Source organism: Hyla sarda, unplaced genomic scaffold (assembly GCF_029499605.1).
Source record: "Hyla sarda isolate aHylSar1 unplaced genomic scaffold, aHylSar1.hap1 scaffold_2135, whole genome shotgun sequence".
In the NCBI taxonomy this organism is placed as follows: domain Eukaryota; kingdom Metazoa; phylum Chordata; class Amphibia; order Anura; family Hylidae; genus Hyla; species Hyla sarda.
The window spans coordinates 1-6,912 of NW_026608801.1; the positions used below are offsets into that span (position 1 = coordinate 1).

Consider the following 6,912-nt stretch of genomic DNA (forward strand, 5'->3'; position numbering starts at 1 on the left):
ACTTGTCTGTCGCTGAACAGTCGCTTTTTATGTATTCAGCACCTATGTATAATGTTGTAAAAATGCTCTAGAAGCTAAAGTCGCAGAAATGTCACACATATTTGGCCTGCAACTTTCTGTGCGACAAATTCAGACAGGAAAAATCAGTATAAATCCTTAGAAAATTATCCCCCAGTGTCTCCATCTGCTGGCGGTATTGAATAAGCATTGCTGCACTGATGGGGTATGCATTAGACGAAAAAAAAGAAGAAAAAGAAGAATAATACGCCCAGAAAAGAGGCGAAAAGGAGAAAAACGTAAAAAAACGTGAAAAAAAAGTAAGAGGAAGAGAAGGGAAAAAAAGGTGGAAATGGGTTTAAAAGTGATTTCGGCGGAGAAATATATATATATATATATATATATATATATATATATATATATACGCGCACACACACACATATATATAAACGTATTCTCCGTTGAGATATTGCAGCCGCTGCTGTGTCCAGGCCCAGGAGCCTTAGCACTGTGCTGTGATGTCACTCAATACCACTGACATCACTAGGTGTAAACAACATCTCTCCTTTGCTGTGTATGTGACTATGGAGCTGTTTGGTGATGTCGTCTATTATGGCCTTCATAGAAGCAACAGGAGATTGTTGCATCCATCTAGAACCCTCAGAACTACAGTGCTATGATGTCACTCACTTCCACAGGCCTTGCAGAGTGTAAACAACAACAACCCAGCTTTGTTGTGTATGTAACCATAGGGATTTGTGATGTCACCTAGAACCTTCACAGCAGCGACAGCTTTATGAGGAGCATCAGCACTGCTCTGCCTGAGCAGAACCATCACCGCCATAGGTTGTCAAATAACCCGGGTTTAACCCACACAGGTAAGTCCAATGGGGTGCAGGCATGTCCTCTATGCTTACAGCTTCCCGTGGGTGTTGGTTTGATACCGTTTGGGGACAGCCAAGGAGGCATCTGCAGGCAACAAAGGTAGGTGTGTGCTTGTGTGTGTGTTTCCTATGCAGATCCTAAGCCCAGTGTCACATGCAAGTAGGAGGAGTAAGAAGGGTTCCTGGCAAATCCGGGTTATGGATTGCATTTAAAAAGGCCCCGTGGGAGTGCAATGGGCCCCTGTCTTGCTGCTTAGCAATAATGGTATGGGTTTAGGTTCTGCTGTGTGTACTGGTGGTTGACTGCCCCCCAGCCCAGAGTGTGCATGGAAAATTGTCTGGCAGCCTCCCTGACAGCAAGCAGTGATAGTGCCCATGAAGGGGACCTTGTTGGGCCCGCCCCTTTCACGGTTATCGCTTCTCGGCCTTTTGGCTAAGATCAAGTGTAGTATCTGTTCTTATCAGTTTAATATCTGATACGTCCCCTATCTGGGGACCATATATTAAATGGATTTTTGAGAACGGGGGCCGATTTCGAAGCTTGCTTCCGTCGCCCTATGCATTGACCCGATATGGCAGTATCTTCGGGTACAGTGCACCACCCCCTTACAGGGTTAAAAAGAAAGATTCCTACTTTCATTGCTACCTGCTTGCTGGCTAGCCAGCTAGCCAGCCCTGTGGGCCTTGCTGCTGCTGCTGCTGCAGCCAAAAAACAAAAGGTGGTGCTGCTGCTGCTTCTGCTTGTGTCTGGCCGCTGTTGGAGCGTCCAGGCACAGGACTTCTGCTGCTGCTGACTAAATGGCCTCCTTAATTGGATCATTTGAGTAGCCAGCACACCTGTGCAGGTAGGGCATGACATGATAGGCAGCTGCCTTGATAGCGGGTGGGTGCTGAATGTTCCTAATTGACAAAATAAGATTAATGCTTATGAAGAAATATAAAATCTCATCCCTTCCCCAATATCGCGCCACACCCCTACCCCTTAATTCCCTGGTTGAACTTGATGGACATATGTCTTTTTTCGACCGTACTAACTATGTAACTATGTAACATAACATGGGGGGGGGGGGGTCTCCTGGCTGTTCACACAGGTGTGTCATTGCTGTACATTGACCATGCATTGCTTCTGTGGTATTGCAAAGGCAAAGACAAATGCTTCCAGCCATCCATTGCACTAATGGATTGGTCATCAGCTGGCTGTCTATGTCCCGCATCAATATAGACCAAAGTACAGAGGGTTAGGCTATGCTATTGTGCACCTACCTGATGCATCAGAAGGTGCGAGGCCCTTGCTAAATTCTGTGCACAGACTTTGAGATCTATGCTTTAGACTGTATCTAAACCTGCTCCAACATGGACTGACATTCTGGCCTACTTTCAGCCGATGCGACTTGTCTGTCGCTGAACAGTCGCTTTTTATGTATTCAGCACCTATGTATAATGTTGTAAAAATGCTCTAGAAGCTAAAGTCGCAGAAATGTCACACATATTTGGCCTGCAACTTTCTGTGCGACAAATTCAGACAGGAAAAATCAGTATAAATCCTTAGAAAATTATCCCCCAGTGTCTCCATCTGCTGGCGGTATTGAATAAGCATTGCTGCACTGATGGGGTATGCATTAGACGAAAAAAAAGAAGAAAAAGAAGAATAATACGCCCAGAAAAGAGGCGAAAAGGAGAAAAACGTAAAAAAACGTGAAAAAAAAGTAAGAGGAAGAGAAGGGAAAAAAAGGTGGAAATGGGTTTAAAAGTGATTTCGGCGGAGAAATATATATATATATATATATATATATATATATATATATATATATACGCGCACACACACACATATATATAAACGTATTCTCCGTTGAGATATTGCAGCCGCTGCTGTGTCCAGGCCCAGGAGCCTTAGCACTGTGCTGTGATGTCACTCAATACCACTGACATCACTAGGTGTAAACAACATCTCTCCTTTGCTGTGTATGTGACTATGGAGCTGTTTGGTGATGTCGTCTATTATGGCCTTCATAGAAGCAACAGGAGATTGTTGCATCCATCTAGAACCCTCAGAACTACAGTGCTATGATGTCACTCACTTCCACAGGCCTTGCAGAGTGTAAACAACAACAACCCAGCTTTGTTGTGTATGTAACCATAGGGATTTGTGATGTCACCTAGAACCTTCACAGCAGCGACAGCTTTATGAGGAGCATCAGCACTGCTCTGCCTGAGCAGAACCATCACCGCCATAGGTTGTCAAATAACCCGGGTTTAACCCACACAGGTAAGTCCAATGGGGTGCAGGCATGTCCTCTATGCTTACAGCTTCCCGTGGGTGTTGGTTTGATACCGTTTGGGGACAGCCAAGGAGGCATCTGCAGGCAACAAAGGTAGGTGTGTGCTTGTGTGTGTGTTTCCTATGCAGATCCTAAGCCCAGTGTCACATGCAAGTAGGAGGAGTAAGAAGGGTTCCTGGCAAATCCGGGTTATGGATTGCATTTAAAAAGGCCCCGTGGGAGTGCAATGGGCCCCTGTCTTGCTGCTTAGCAATAATGGTATGGGTTTAGGTTCTGCTGTGTGTACTGGTGGTTGACTGCCCCCCAGCCCAGAGTGTGCATGGAAAATTGTCTGGCAGCCTCCCTGACAGCAAGCAGTGATAGTGCCCATGAAGGGGACCTTGTTGGGCCCGCCCCTTTCACGGTTATCGCTTCTCGGCCTTTTGGCTAAGATCAAGTGTAGTATCTGTTCTTATCAGTTTAATATCTGATACGTCCCCTATCTGGGGACCATATATTAAATGGATTTTTGAGAACGGGGGCCGATTTCGAAGCTTGCTTCCGTCGCCCTATGCATTGACCCGATATGGCAGTATCTTCGGGTACAGTGCACCACCCCCTTACAGGGTTAAAAAGAAAGATTCCTACTTTCATTGCTACCTGCTTGCTGGCTAGCCAGCTAGCCAGCCCTGTGGGCCTTGCTGCTGCTGCTGCTGCAGCCAAAAAACAAAAGGTGGTGCTGCTGCTGCTTCTGCTTCTGCTTGTGTCTGGCCGCTGTTGGAGCGTCCAGGCACAGGACTTCTGCTGCTGCTGACTAAATGGCCTCCTTAATTGGATCATTTGAGTAGCCAGCACACCTGTGCAGGTAGGGCATGACATGATAGGCAGCTGCCTTGATAGCGGGTGGGTGCTGAATGTTCCTAATTGACAAAATAAGATTAATGCTTATGAAGAAATATAAAATCTCATCCCTTCCCCAATATCGCGCCACACCCCTACCCCTTAATTCCCTGGTTGAACTTGATGGACATATGTCTTTTTTCGACCGTACTAACTATGTAACTATGTAACATAACATGGGGGGGGGGGGGGTCTCCTGGCTGTTCACACAGGTGTGTCATTGCTGTACATTGACCATGCATTGCTTCTGTGGTATTGCAAAGGCAAAGACAAATGCTTCCAGCCATCCATTGCACTAATGGATTGGTCATCAGCTGGCTGTCTATGTCCCGCTTCAATATAGACCAAAGTACAGAGGGTTAGGCTATGCTATTGTGCACCTACCTGATGCATCAGAAGGTGCGAGGCCCTTGCTAAATTCTGTGCACAGACTTTGAGATCTATGCTTTAGACTGTATCTAAACCTGCTCCAACATGGACTGACATTCTGGCCTACTTTCAGCCGATGCGACTTGTCTGTCGCTGAACAGTCGCTTTTTATGTATTCAGCACCTATGTATAATGTTGTAAAAATGCTCTAGAAGCTAAAGTCGCAGAAATGTCACACATATTTGGCCTGCAACTTTCTGTGCGACAAATTCAGACAGGAAAAATCAGTATAAATCCTTAGAAAATTATCCCCCAGTGTCTCCATCTGCTGGCGGTATTGAATAAGCATTGCTGCACTGATGGGGTATGCATTAGACGAAAAAAAAGAAGAAAAAGAAGAATAATACGCCCAGAAAAGAGGCGAAAAGGAGAAAAACGTAAAAAAACGTGAAAAAAAAGTAAGAGGAAGAGAAGGGAAAAAAAGGTGGAAATGGGTTTAAAAGTGATTTCGGCGGAGAAATATATATATATATATATATATATATATATATATATATATATATACGCGCACACACACACATATATATAAACGTATTCTCCGTTGAGATATTGCAGCCGCTGCTGTGTCCAGGCCCAGGAGCCTTAGCACTGTGCTGTGATGTCACTCAATACCACTGACATCACTAGGTGTAAACAACATCTCTCCTTTGCTGTGTATGTGACTATGGAGCTGTTTGGTGATGTCGTCTATTATGGCCTTCATAGAAGCAACAGGAGATTGTTGCATCCATCTAGAACCCTCAGAACTACAGTGCTATGAAGTCACTCACTTCCACAGGCCTTGCAGAGTGTAAACAACAACAACCCAGCTTTGTTGTGTATGTAACCATAGGGATTTGTGATGTCACCTAGAACCTTCACAGCAGCGACAGCTTTATGAGGAGCATCAGCACTGCTCTGCCTGAGCAGAACCATCACCGCCATAGGTTGTCAAATAACCCGGGTTTAACCCACACAGGTAAGTCCAATGGGGTGCAGGCATGTCCTCTATGCTTACAGCTTCCCGTGGGTGTTGGTTTGATACCGTTTGGGGACAGCCAAGGAGGCATCTGCAGGCAACAAAGGTAGGTGTGTGCTTGTGTGTGTGTTTCCTATGCAGATCCTAAGCCCAGTGTCACATGCAAGTAGGAGGAGTAAGAAGGGTTCCTGGCAAATCCGGGTTATGGATTGCATTTAAAAAGGCCCCGTGGGAGTGCAATGGGCCCCTGTCTTGCTGCTTAGCAATAATGGTATGGGTTTAGGTTCTGCTGTGTGTACTGGTGGTTGACTGCCCCCCAGCCCAGAGTGTGCATGGAAAATTGTCTGGCAGCCTCCCTGACAGCAAGCAGTGATAGTGCCCATGAAGGGGACCTTGTTGGGCCCGCCCCTTTCACGGTTATCGCTTCTCGGCCTTTTGGCTAAGATCAAGTGTAGTATCTGTTCTTATCAGTTTAATATCTGATACGTCCCCTATCTGGGGACCATATATTAAATGGATTTTTGAGAACGGGGGCCGATTTCGAAGCTTGCTTCCGTCGCCCTATGCATTGACCCGATATGGCAGTATCTTCGGGTACAGTGCACCACCCCCTTACAGGGTTAAAAAGAAAGATTCCTACTTTCATTGCTACCTGCTTGCTGGCTAGCCAGCTAGCCAGCCCTGTGGGCCTTGCTGCTGCTGCTGCTGCAGCCAAAAAACAAAAGGTGGTGCTGCTGCTGCTTCTGCTTCTGCTTGTGTCTGGCCGCTGTTGGAGCGTCCAGGCACAGGACTTCTGCTGCTGCTGACTAAATGGCCTCCTTAATTGGATCATTTGAGTAGCCAGCACACCTGTGCAGGTAGGGCATGACATGATAGGCAGCTGCCTTGATAGCGGGTGGGTGCTGAATGTTCCTAATTGACAAAATAAGATTAATGCTTATGAAGAAATATAAAATCTCATCCCTTCCCCAATATCGCGCCACACCCCTACCCCTTAATTCCCTGGTTGAACTTGATGGACATATGTCTTTTTTCGACCGTACTAACTATGTAACTATGTAACATAACATGGGGGGGGGGGGGTCTCCTGGCTGTTCACACAGGTGTGTCATTGCTGTACATTGACCATGCATTGCTTCTGTGGTATTGCAAAGGCAAAGACAAATGCTTCCAGCCATCCATTGCACTAATGGATTGGTCATCAGCTGGCTGTCTATGTCCCGCATCAATATAGACCAAAGTACAGAGGGTTAGGCTATGCTATTGTGCACCTACCTGATGCATCAGAAGGTGCGAGGCCCTTGCTAAATTCTGTGCACAGACTTTGAGATCTATGCTTTAGACTGTATCTAAACCTGCTCCAACATGGACTGACATTCTGGCCTACTTTCAGCCGATGCGACTTGTCTGTCGCTGAACAGTCGCTTTTTATGTATTCAGCACCTATGTATAATGTTGTAAAAATGCTCTAGAAGCTAAAGTCGCA

At 46.0% G+C, this 6,912-nt stretch overlaps 3 non-coding genes across 3 annotated transcripts; all 3 read left to right on the top strand.

Annotated features, from left to right (window-relative positions):
• The first annotated feature begins 1,294 nt into the window (after positions 1-1,294).
• Positions 1,295-1,485, top strand: LOC130319487 (U2 spliceosomal RNA). The gene has a single exon (XR_008865662.1). It is a non-coding gene; the product is annotated as a U2 spliceosomal RNA (small nuclear RNA).
• Positions 1,486-3,566: 2,081 nt separating this feature from the next.
• On the top strand, positions 3,567-3,757 carry LOC130319499 (U2 spliceosomal RNA). Its single transcript, XR_008865673.1, has one exon. It is a non-coding gene; the product is annotated as a U2 spliceosomal RNA (small nuclear RNA).
• Positions 3,758-5,845: 2,088 nt separating this feature from the next.
• Positions 5,846-6,036, top strand: LOC130319510 (U2 spliceosomal RNA). Its single transcript, XR_008865682.1, has one exon. It is a non-coding gene; the product is annotated as a U2 spliceosomal RNA (small nuclear RNA).
• The last annotated feature ends 876 nt before the right edge of the window (positions 6,037-6,912 follow it).